Here is a 13838-nt window from a genome sequence, read left to right on the forward strand (position 1 = left end):
TTTATATGATTTAAAAATAAAATGCGTCATCCTCAACTTTTCTAACCATTAGACTTCTTTAGTTGCCTCTTGCAGTAGACTGTGATGGGTCTTTTAATATATTTAAAAAGCCAAGTATAATGATATTTTGCACTTACACACTAAATCATAGATATTATAGCAATTAGCAGGGTGGTCCATTTATGATGAAGTTGAACAGAATCAAGGAATTATCCTGCTGTTGGTACATGGAGCAGACCATAAAGGACAATCTAAACAAGTGCTTGACTTGGAGTCTCTCTTTGTGCTTCTTATTTGTCTTACCGGGATTTCTCAAACATATAATTACTCATCCCTCTGTTTATTTTTACTTGTCCATTATTTTAAAAATAGATTTTTTAATTTTACTTATCCACTTTTGTATATCAAGAAAAAAAAAAATTATTTTTCATGTTTTACCCTTAGCATTAATTACTCATTCCAAATCATTTTCCAAATTCAATACAATTATATACCAATTAATACGGGCATCATGTTAAAATATACACTTTATTTATTATTTCTTAAACAACGTGAAAAGTTAAAAGTGAACAAAGAAAATGAATGGAGGGAGTATATCTTTATGATTGAAGTCTGCTTTAAAACTTTGCAGGTTGGTCTTTCACAAGAGAAAGATCTAACTCTTTGATCCTCGAAAGATCCTCATCACACAATGCTGCATATAGAATAAAACCGGAGCTTGCATCTACATTTGAAGATGTATTTAGTTCTTAGTTTTCAATTTTTTAATTATAAGTAAAGTAAGGAAATATAAAATACCTTTAATTTATAAGTTCTTATGTAAATTGTATAAAATTAGATAATCAAATTAGTCATGTTGAGCTCATATATTGCGCGGGATTTCCCTTCTAGTAGATTATAACTTGTTTGGTCAAGCTTATTTTTTTGGAAAACTTACCCATATATACCATTTAGTTAAACAGTTTGCACTCCCTCTAGCCCCATTTTATTTTGCACTCTAATTAGCCGTAAGATTTAATCAAATGTCCAAACGTCTCCTCCTCTTCTTAATTCTTCATTCTTTCTCACCTATCAGGTCATCCATCTCTAACACTTTTGCTTGCTCTTCTCTCAAATCTTAATCTTTTCATTTTTATTTTGGACAATAAATCTTTTAACAAACTTTTAATGTAAACTAAATGCATAAAGCTCTATTTTTTCATCAAATTTCTACAGAGTTTATCCATCCCTTTCCAACAACTGCTACTTTTTTTTTTTTTGCTCTTATATTTATATTCCTAAATCAGGTATAATAGTATATATACACTTGTATACATTATTATACAACACATATATATACTTATACATTGTTGTACGTTATATATTGTATATACATCGTATATACAATGTACCACTGATGCATATATTCAGTATAACGGTGTATAAATGGAGTATAACTGTATAAACGAATGTATCCACACTATTATACTAATCGAACACGCACTTCAAAATTACTTCTAACAAAAAGACACACCACCCATTTGTGATTTCGCAATAAATTTCCAGATCTAAGAAACCTAGAGTCTTCGAAGAAACGGATAAATGAAGAAATATGGAGAAAGAAGTTAAAAGAAAGAGAAGTGAGAGCGTGCAGAAAATAGGGCTTAATCAAGTTATATTGGGGTACACAGGTAATAACTTAAGAGTTGGGCTAAATTTAGTAAACTAGATGGCTTGCATGTATTGGACCGTAATGTTCTCTAAAAGAAAATAAATTCAAAGTACTTTTTTCAAAAAAAATGCTTATTTTAAAAAAGTGGGGTGTTTGGCCAAGCTTTTGGGAGGAAATAAGTATTTATGGGGAGTAGCAGAAGTAGTTTTTCAAAAGCTAAAAAAATAGTTTTGTCGAAAAGCATTTATGAGAAAAATAAGCTTAGAAGCATTTTTAAAAGCATGGCCAAACATTATTTGCTACTCAAAAGTGCTTTTTAAATTAATTGGCCACACACAAACTGATTTTCACAAAAAGTATTTTTTTCAAAAGCATTTATGAGAAAATAAACTTTTCTAAAAATACTTTTCAAATAAGATTTTCTTTCACAAAAAGATTTTAGAAGATTCAAAAAAAAACGATTTTAGAAGATTCTTAGGCTATTAATATATCAAAGAAGAATTTAAACAAAGTAAAATAAGAGGTACTATTTACAAAGTATAAATAACCTAGCAATTTAAAACCATTTTGATATAATTCTCAAATTATAAATTTTAAAGGAAAACTAGCTAATAATATTAATAGATTCTTACATTGAATTGATTTGACAAAAATAATACCCACAATCGCAATAGAGAATCCGCCACTCACTGCCCTAGGACTAGAGTTGTCTATTCTTTAATACTTCTTCCTTAACTTTGCAAAATTAAACAAAAAGAATATAGCCTGTTTAGGCCCGATCGTGGACAACTGGGCCAAAATTTGGCCCGCTTGACCACTGATCCGCACTTCATCTTTAGTTCATGTGGGTTCATTTAATTTATATATCCATTTTGCCTGATGATTTTACACATTTTTAACGAAGCGGGTTCGGATGAACTCTCTTGACACTACTTAGGTCCGCCCCTGAGCAGAGCCATCAAAGTAGCAACTACAGCTAGTACAGTATAGCCTCCTTACGTTGCAAGACTAAGCTAAGTTTACAAGTATCACTACTAGAAACTGACGATTTTCCCAACGATATTTAGTGAAAAATTGTGATATAAAACATGATTCTTCCATCTCATTCCTGCTAAATCAATTCACTGAAAAAATGCATGGTGAGAAACTAGTTATCACTGAAACACTGGAAAATTTCATAATTTTTGTATGAAAGCACTACTATTTAGAATTTTTCCCACCGATATTCAGTGGAAAATTCAGTGGGATAATGGAGATTTTTTCATAGTGTATACAGGTGATATAAGAGTACAAGCTTGGAGCTTCAGAGAAAGCTAAGAGGGGAAAAGAGATTAAAGTGGGTTAGAACCATTTTACCAATTCATATCTTAATCAATTTTTTACCCATATTCCTATGGGTGGAATTCAATCCATTTTAAATCCAGCTCAAATCCGATCCAATATGCCAATTTTGCCATCACCATCTGGCGAGGTATAGCTTGAAATATTGCATGATTTTGTGGGACAAATGTTTGGGAGGTATAAGTGGGGGAGGTTGTAGAAGTTTAATAGTAATTCATTCCAATGCCTTAGCTTAAGGTAAGAGTTACAAGACAGTAAGACCAAGGGAGGAGCCAGCATAGTAGTTACGGGTTCAGCCGAATCCAGTAACTTTGGTTAAAATTCGGTATTTGTCTTGAAAAATTTATTGAATATGTATAAATTGTTACTTTAGAACCCAGTAACTTAAACGAATTACAATCCCGAACCCATAAGCTTTAAATCCTGACTCCTCTGCGTAGATCGTGTTGGGATCGAAAAAATGAAGGCGTTATGCGAAAGCTTAGAATTACTAACCTTGAACGATGATAAATCAGACGAAAAAGGAAATTATACTGAAAGAGACATAATACTATAATATGATTTGGACAATTGGCCTACATATTGAGAAAACTAATATTGAAATCATAAAAAATTATTGAGAGAATAGGTTCTCCCTAAACTAGACTCTTTAGGGACTACATTATTGATGTTATTGTGTTATATTGTATGTGGTTACCTAAACATAGGACAAATATTCATGCATTGTGTAATTATATATTGGAAGGGCGTCTGCTTGAAATTACACAATGTTGCAGTCCATTACTCAAAAGATCTTCATATTTGCCACACCAAGGATCTCAGAGCTAGCTATTCAAGAGTTTACTAATGAGTTCATTTAAATACTTTATTTATAATATCACTGCAATAATTGCAATTTGTTAGAACTCATATTCTACATGTTAAATTACCATGTCATGGCTGAGACTTAGTTACCTCGTGTTAGAGGTCCAAATTAACGCGAGTTAATTACTCAAAGGCTCGCTATGAGCACTTCATCCTATTGTCATGTATGAGTATGACCGTTGGTTCCCGGACGTCTCAGGTAAATACGTAAAACTTTCATGGTGAGCTCTATCTGGGCACTGTCGTTTTAATCTATTTGCTAAAAAAAAAATTATTTAATGTGTCCAGTATTATTAAACTTCAAACAAAGGCTGCTTGCTTTCGGTTCTTCTCCTTTTCCTTCCCTAATCTGGTATTAAAGTACTGGAGCTAACTACAAAGTTATTATCTTTATACGACTAAACTAATTTAAAAAATTATTTTATAATTGAATTCTCTCAATCCTGAGTATGTCCTTACTTTTTTCTGGAATCTCTATTGTAGAAAACCAAAACTGGTTAGGATTTAGGTATTTATTTAATCATGTCTAAACATGATTTGTAGTCGAGTAGGAATAGGTTTTCTAGTTCCTAGTTAAATAGGTTTTGCGTTATTATAAATAGAAGCGTTGCTAGCTATTTCATATTGGAGAGTATAGTAAAAAAATAGGGGATATTTATGAGATTCTAAATAAATATTTTTCCTTCAAATACAGAAGCAACGTTGATAAATCCACCTCTACTCGTTTCTCTCATCTGACCCCGTCGAACGCAGAAGCAAACCTAATTAACCCATATATACTTGCTTGATTTGCTGCTAATCAGAGGAGGAACAATGTGCGGCAAAGTCATTAGAATAATAAGGAGCGACCCCCCGCAGCTTCCTGATGAAATAATATTCCACATATTGAGCTACTTGCCACTTTCATGTTTGTTCAAATTCAAATGTGTTTGCAAGCTCTGGAATACCCTGTTTCTGCACCCTCATCTCGCCTTCCTACAATATCGAAATACCCACTACGGTGGTTTAGATTTGGATGATTTGACAGGCACTTTGAAGGAGAGGGAAAGATTTTTGAAAGATATTGAAGACAAGGATAGGGAGGGAGTATGCTTTACCGATATTGCTACGAGTAGTCAAGGCTTACATCTTCAGCAAACTACTAGCCTTGATTACTCTTCTCCTAGTATTGATTTGAGATACCGCATAGAATGCCCTATATTACGCCAAAGGCTCAATATTCCTAATCCAAAAAATCCTAGTGTATGCATTGCCTTGGATTTCGTTCCATATAATCAGCCTGCTGTCAAGTTGCTTTCTGTTCATGAAGATGATGATGAGTCGTCACTCGGCTATGAAATTCTTGCTCTTGGAGTTGGGAGTGATCAAACTACTTATTGTTGGCGAGCCGTTAAGGTACCACTACCTAACTTATTGAAAGATGACGGAAAGAGGAAAGGAATTCAGGTTTTTTTTAGAATGGGAGTAGCTTATTGCATTTGGCTTGTGGAAAGGGATGAAGTTGATATAGAAGTTGATGTTTTGGATATGGTTAATGAGACCTACATTGGTCATACTACTTTCCCTAGACGTGGTTTCTTCACTAATCTCATGGATTGGAATGGCCGGCTCTCATTCGCTCAACTACTAAAAGATGAACTCCATGTCTTGGTGTTAAACGATTACAGAAAATTGAAATGGGATGAAAGAACGCGGATCATCAAGCTAAAATTCTTGAAACCGGATAATAAGGAGAAAATAACATTTATCACTTTTGGTGACAATTCTGTATTGTTCTTCATGAGGCAGGACAAGCAATCTTTCTGCTCGTACGAAATTAATACGGGAAAGTTACATATTAGTGTATTGCCAGAGCGCATCGATTCTTCTGAAGAGGTCACGGGTGTGATTGCGCAGATGATGTTCTACAGGTGTGGGGGTTTTTACGATTATTAAGAAAACTTTTATTTTGAGATGGTTTTACAATCACAGAAAAACATATGATGCTTAATATGCTATTGTCAATCAATAAAGCAACAAATGCCTCTTCATGTTGCAAGAGCTGGAGCATGTTATTAGTCTGCAGTGAGTCTTTTAGTGTATTAATCTTCATTAGTGCTAGCACAGTTATTTCTTAAACAAATACGTAATCTGGCTTTATCAGCATATGTTTTTGAGCAAAATTCCTCCCTTGACTTCCACTTTACATTAGAAAAACGAACAGTTTGCTTTATACTCGACATGAAACCTAAATCCGCGTACCGGCATAACCTCAATTGAAGCCACTTTTTACTGGTTTGGTATGAAAATCCTATGATGGTAAGTTTTTACAAACAAGAAAAAAATGATACGACCTCTGTTGGTTGAGCAAAAATTGTAGTAGTTCTGAAACACATAAATTGCTAGCACAACCAAACAATGTGACCTATGAGAATTGACACACTCATTAATATTCACATTGGAAGACGTTTATTCGTCTCTAATAGTGGTCTAGGTGATCATCCCCTTTCCGGTAAAATTGAAGTGCGAATAGGACAAATAATAAAGTCAAGGCATTGACATTTTATAATAAAGTGAAGTCAAGAAAGTCGAATACATCCAAAAAAAAACAAATCACCGGAGAAGATTGTGCGAGAAGCACTTACCCATTTGTGCGCAGTGATGATCTGGGTTAACCTAATCGTGGGATTTGGATGACGGAAAAAGGGGCGAGAGCAGCGATGGTCGAAAACGGAAGAATTTGAGAGAGAAAAGTGATTGAAGAAGGTTGAATTTGATATACACGGCGTATCTTTCGATAATGTCTGAAAGTAACAGTAGGGTATAGTTATGATATGTAAAGCAAAAATATTTTATAGTTACTAATAGTAAATAAATAAAAAGATAGTTATTATTATTATTATGCATAAATGACACTTAAGACTTAATTATGCCAAGTAAATTTTCCTTTTCTAATTTCTAGTACCAAACTACAGACTGTGTTGGATCACTTTTTTAACTTCTAAAGTCTTTCATAGTTGGCGTTGCGTTGTCTATCTATTGTTCAACGCCCGCTATGAGAGCATAGTCCAATTGTGGTCATTCGCACAAATGCTCTATTCCGGGGTGGTCTTTAAGTTTTGCCTCTCAAATTATTCGTCTTGAATTTTTGCCCTTTAAATGGATTGATATTTAATTTTCCCTTCAAATCAAACTTATGTCTATATGCACCTCATGAGTATGAGAGAAATTTCTTGAGATAATGGTTGTAAGTGAATGGTCGCTCCAATTCAACCAGATGCCCTGCACTTTTTATGCACTGGATTGTTGCATTTTCTGCCAACTTCCTGCAGTCATTATTATGATTCTTACTAGATATTCGATAGAATTGAAGAATAAAAACATGAATTTTGAGTTTCAAAGTTGTTCTTGCATATTTGCAGCTCGAATATAGCTACTAAAGCTAGGGACTTACTCGTTCATGTCATCAGAAACTGCCATACTAAAAATCTTGTCATTGTCTCCACATCAAATGTAAATCCTCTGTTTGAAAGAGTAAACAAAGAGATTCATGAATATCATCAAGAGATTACAAAGAAAGTTGACATACAATGGAAATGACTACAGAATTAGTCCTTAAGTTTAGTCTTCTGGAACAGAGACTATTATGTTGAAGAGCCTATCTTAATCTAGACAAAATAAAACCATGCGACTGTCAACTCTCATTTTTGGGCAATATACCTAATTCAATTTTGTTTATAAGTAATGTTTGTTTAATGTCCAAAAATTGGGGAAGGAAAGTAAACTAATCATATATATATATATAAAGAGATCGAAAAAGTGCTTTAAGCTAGCCATTTATCTTTTTTGTGGCTTTTTTTGGCATTTTCCTCTCAATTCTCCAATTATTTAAATTTTAAATTAAATCTTTAATGGCCCTTAAATTCATTACAGGAAAAAGTAACTGCCAATCAACACACCTCTTCAGCCTTCATCCTCACTTGAGAAAGTCCAAACGTCATCTCGCCGATTCCGTTTCTTATTTTAATCACTGGGATAAAGGATGTTACACTACATATATATATCTATATGGCTGTGACAACTTCTCAGTTCATGCTCGCCAACCATCTAAGTATTTTCGATGTTATATAGATAGTATCACTGCTTATTTTTCTTAGTCGGTTACAAAAAAACACCGGTATAATGTTTTTACTATTTGCCGTTTTGTTTTTATATAATCCTTAGATGTAATAACAAAATTATATAGTAATTCATTTTTTTCCTTTGGGTTGCTGCTTTAATCTTTTTTTGGTGATTCCTCAGTAAAGTATTGTTGGAATTCTCTATTTGCAGTTTCGTTTTTCTATAATACTTAGATGTAATACTAAAATTATAAAATTCATTTTCTTTTTCCTTTGGGTTGTTGATTTGTTCTTTTTTTTGGTGTTAATAATTATACACATTGCGGGTGAAGCAAAAGATAAAGGTTGCCACAAAATTTTAGGGGAAGGGAGAACGAAAGATCTCAACTAACTATTGTCTTTTCCTTTCTAGGTGGTTTAGGCTTGCATCTTCGTTCTTGGTACTGTGATGGTTTTTAAACCAGTGGAAACCAAAACATCATTAGAACAATTATTTCCATCGATGTAACAAACTGCACAAGAACCAAATCGGTATTTGCTCGGAGCCAGGTACATTACATCCTTTAGAAAAGTGTGTGTATTTTACCTTTACCTATTTTCTTCTGTTTTACTGCAACAATAGCTTGAAAGTATCTTTAGAAATGGGAAATATAATTACAATATGATGACAATATATAGAATAAACAAAATTGTATTCATGTTAAATGTAACAAATTGTACAACAAGGTGCTAAGCCATCATGCTTATTCACGTTGAATTTTCATGTTTTTGCTCAGTTGTTTATCTACCTCAAAGTCTATAGACTCTACATAGAGTTTATTACCTTTATTGGCTTATATCAAACTGAGACAATGGTTGTTGGGACTGTTGTCATAGTGTGGAGTGCACGTTGATGTCGGCCAAGTGCAAGGTTGTGAAGGTGAAAGACATTGAGCTTTGAAGAGATTTATATGGTATTTCGTCTGTCATTTGCCTTACTTTTTAGTATATTGAATTTCATCGTTCTCCTTTATTTTTTATTTTTGCCTTGATATGAATAGTGATTATGTCAATAGAATTTATTACAATTTCAGTTTTGGTTGCTAAGTATTAATATTAGGTAAGAATAACGTTGATCTTGGTTTACATCGTAGTTCTGTACTTCTGGTCCACAATATAGAAAAATTAAGTTGCTTTTCTCTTAAAGCAGAATGCTTATTTCGTTTGTTGTGTGTGCGCTCCTTTTGCCTTTTCTTTTTGCTGTTTTATCCTCTCATCTCTCCCAAAAAGTGTAATGATCTTTTTTTCTCTTTGATTAATACTTATTTGTAAAAATAACCATCAGCGGCAAAATAACACAACAAATAACAACGATAAACGGAAAAACGAAGGTGGCTTCTTGGTTACCCTAAGGAAATAAGTAGTGGAAAAGGAACTCAAAAGAAAAACAAACAAGTGAATTTGTGGTAATGACACTTAGTATATTTTTTATTGGGGACTTGTCAGAAGTTGAAGATCTCAAGCCACATAGATCTGATAATGAAAAATCTCAAGTTTTTTTATACGTATATACCTGAAAATGTTCTCTCGACCAAATTTATAATTAGAATACGTGAAGTGGGATTTGAGAAAGTGAGCACTTTCTAAAGTATTTATCTTTTACCTCAAATTTTGCTTTGTATTCCTTTTATTTTTATTTATTTGATATCTTTAAAGTCACCTAATTAATTCCCATAATACTAAAATTAGCAGTTATTTACCCATAATTAGCATTTATTAGCGCATACTTAACTAATAATGTTGGCCGACTTGAAATTCTGGCAAAAAGACACCAATGTCTTATGTTTAAAAAACTAAAAGTCATAAACTGAATTGTTACTCCAAAAGTCACAAACTGAACCATTCCTTTTTAAAAGTCTCATCATTTTTTTTTTATAAGAATAACGACTGAGCAAAGACAACTCTAGATTTTGACTGGGGTAAAAAGCAAGGTAAAAGGGTTTGAAGGAGGGCAAGAGTGGAAAGTGAGAATAAAAGAAAAAATTCATTGTTTCACCAGAATGTAAAGTACGAAAATGAAGAAGGTATGTTTTCTTTCCCCATGTCATGTCTCAATAATATCGCATCTGACTTTCTATTTAATTGCTAGCCTGGGTCCAGTATCGAAGGCTTCTCTGATATTTATCTACCAACCTGTTCATTTATTTGAGATGTAACAATACTAATAGTTTTTCCTTTACTATATTTTTAAATGTAAATAATTTTTATTACTATCATTATCAGTTTTTCTTATGAGTTATGAGAAGCGCTTACACACATTATATATATATATATATATATATATATATATATATATATATATATATATATATACACTTTACAAGCGTTTTCATTTCATAAAATAGAGTATAATGTTGATAATGGAAGCTTAACTAGTTAATAATGTTAAAGAGATTTTCTTGCTAGCCAATGTGTGCGCGCCACATAATTAATGGTCTAGTAATCAATGGAATGCTATAAAAATCATGAACATTAAAGTTTGAAATTCATTGAAAACAAAAATAAATATTAAATTAAGGGAAAATGGGAGTAGTTAGCTAAAATTGTCTTTGTCACTGATTACTAAAGCTTCAAGAAAATAGTTTTCCTTTCTGCCAAACATTATACAATATTATTTTGAAACATATACAAGCACGTCAATTTCACACATACGCATAGAAATCATTTTTTAAAACATACACAATCTATTTTAACTCGTTACAACAAGTTATTTATTGAGTAAAAAAAAAGTTATTGTTGTATATTAAAGATTAGTAAATTAGGTTTATTATATGTTTATAATAATTTGTCATCATATGTATACACGCACCCAGGAAAAAAAAAAATTGGGAAACTATTGGTAGTCAACTTCTTGATGGACCAACAAAACTAGCATAAATACAGCATGCGCGAATTCAGTACTTCCCAGTTTGCAAAATCAACCAAGGCGAAAATCAACTTGATGGACAAATTGCATAAAGTATTTTTTAGTACAAAAATAGCTAGTATTAGTAAGTACTTCCTTCATCCCATATTACTTATCCACATTACTAAAATTATATGTCTCGAATTACTTGTCAATTTACAAAATCAAGATAGAATTAATTAAATTTTTTTCCCATTTTACCCTTAATATAGTGATTCTTGAAAATATTCAATATTGATTAGAGTGCAATTCATTGGATGGAGATAAGAGTAAGGTAGTAAAATACACCTTTTATTTATGATTTCTTAAAGAGCGTGTAAAGAGGAAAATGAACAAGTAACATGGGACGGAGGGAGTATTTTTAATGAAGACCTTAGAAAATTAGTGATAATTGATAACTTAAGGAGTATTAACTAAATAATGCACAAATTTGGCATCTCCAGACTTTTCAAAATTGAAAAAGTACAAATAGCTGCACAAAGGATAATGGTATTGACAGTAAAACCATCAAATCCATATGTATGATCACAGTAATATTTCGTCCATCTTTACTTAGTATTTTGTCTCGAATTTGAGAGTGGAAAAAGTTCTTTGGTAAAAGGCATTTTCCTTTTCATTGGTATTACGCGGCATAAAATTAGATTAGTTTGATTAGTTAGTTTCGAATATCAAATGATTATATAAAAGAAATTCAAATTCTATCAGTTTTATATTTGGTTAAAAAATGGTTAGTACTTACTAGTACTATATTACATTTAATAAAATTGTTTGTCCACTTTTGACTTGACTTTATTCTTTTGAGGCTGCTTCTATTTCTTCCTTTGTCCACTTTTGACTTGAAATAGTTGTAAACATAAAAGTTGAGATTTAAACATAAAGCTGAGAATTAGGTCATAATTCTTGTGGTTTTGAAAAATAAAGTTGTAATGCAACCAAATATAAAAAAGAGAACAGTTACACGTTTTCATTAGATCCTCAGACAGAATCATGAAGCTTAGCATATGTAAGTAGTATATAGAATCTGAAGCATTAGTTGAATAAGGTACCTCAAGAAAATGCCTGTAGATAAATTCTGGAAACCATGGCAACTTATGAGTGCCAATAGATTGAAGCATTTTGAGACCAGAAGTGGTTTGTGGCAAAAGAAAATCAGGCCAATTTGTGAACCCAATGTTGTTCAACGAAGCATTGCTAACAGACTCAGTCAACTCTGTAACTGTGCTTGACATAACCATAGATTCAACCATGTCAGGATACAATTGAGCCAACTTGAACCCAACCATTCCTCCATAACTCAGCCCAACATAAGAAAACTTTTCCACACCCAGCTTTATCATTCCCTTTGCCAAACATTCCGCCTGTTTGTCCCATGAAAAAAATAAGGTCCACAAATAATAAAAATATTCAATGAATCTCAATATATGTGACACTTTTTTTCTGTTTAGCTACTCTTAGAAATTATTACACATTTATATATTTAGTAACAATTTAACTTTAAACTTCTCTCATTTTATCCTTAATGAAATGTTTATAGTGGGGGTAAGACATAGAAACACACCTAAACTAGGGCGAAATTGCCCACTACGCACCTAAATTATGCGAGGGTCGTATGACCCCCTGGAACTTATTTTTTTTGCATTATCTACCCCCCTTGAACTTATTTTTATCGCATATTTATCCCCTTCACTAGTTACCTGGTAAAAGAAATAAGTAAAACACAACATGTGCAAACACACGCTTATTCAAAACTAAGAAAAGGAGGGTCTTGATGTCTTTTTTCATTTGATTCTTTCAGACACTAACGACCAGACCCCCATCCTCTCTCGGACCCTTCATTATCCTTCTTTCACGGTATGATGTCCATTTTTTTTATTTTTTTTTTCTGAATCACTTGATCAAAGTGTCGCTCTTAATTACCGTTTCATGTAATCAAGTTTAGTTCTTTATTTGAGTGTCTAATTTCATCAAAACAGTGAAAGGAGACGAAAGGTTTGAGAGAAGATGAGGTTCCGATTGATTTTGAAAGAATCAATTGAAAAAATACATTAAGACCGTCTTTTTTGGGTTTTGAATAAGCGAGTGTTTGCACATGCTGTGTTTTAGCTTCTTTTTTATTTATTTATTTATTAGGTAATTACTGAAAAGGATAAATAATACGAAAAATAAGTTAACGGGGGTAAATTGAAGGAAAAGGTATTCAGGGGGTCGAAGGACCCTCATATAGTAAATAATACGAAAAATAAGGCAGTATTATGCTAGCAGCTCAAACTTCTAGTCTCTCGATGAAATGATCACACAGAATAATACCTGAAACTAGTTGACCGTTCAGGACGAGTGGTGAAGGAGTCTCCGAAGAAAAGTAAATCAGGGACATAAACAGCAAAAGAAGTTCTTAAGGAGAGCACTTGGAAAAGCCAAGTAAGTATTCCATTGGAAAGAAATCCTTGAGCAAATACAACTGCAGGCTTAGGTTTATTTGCTGTTTGGATTAATGGATTCAGTTGGAACCCAAAAATGCATAGTAGTTCCTGGTTCTATTTCCACTAGTTGGGCTGTCATTCCAGCAGCTTTCATTATACCATGCAACATTGGCTTCATTACTGCAAATACATTTCCCATTTTCTAAAACGTAACTCTTGCTCCCTTTCTCTGGAGGAATTATAAGTAAGATGATATATGCATATATACCGAGAGTTCATAGCTAATTAGTCGTCCACGGTATTCCACAGTCCACACCACATGATTTATTGGTAGTATAGCATACAGGATAGGCTGGCTAGTTATGATTTTGTACTCTAGCTGATAAAGTCTTATCACCTTCTCCTATTAAAATATTGGAAATATATACTAGAGTTATTTAATTCTAACCAATTTATCACGAAAGTTGCCTACTTTTTCTTTTTTCTTTTTTTAATTATTTCTCTTCGTTTTAGTTTAT

The 13838-nt window shown here is 32.6% G+C and overlaps 1 pseudogene; it reads right to left on the reverse strand.

Moving 5' to 3' along the window:
• Positions 1-7104: 7104 nt before the first annotated feature.
• LOC132062209 (uncharacterized) lies at positions 7105-13519 on the reverse strand (annotated as a pseudogene).
• Between the last annotated feature and the right edge of the window lie 319 nt (positions 13520-13838).

This window comes from Lycium ferocissimum, chromosome 7, assembly GCF_029784015.1.
Source record: "Lycium ferocissimum isolate CSIRO_LF1 chromosome 7, AGI_CSIRO_Lferr_CH_V1, whole genome shotgun sequence".
NCBI lineage: Eukaryota > Viridiplantae > Streptophyta > Magnoliopsida > Solanales > Solanaceae > Lycium > Lycium ferocissimum.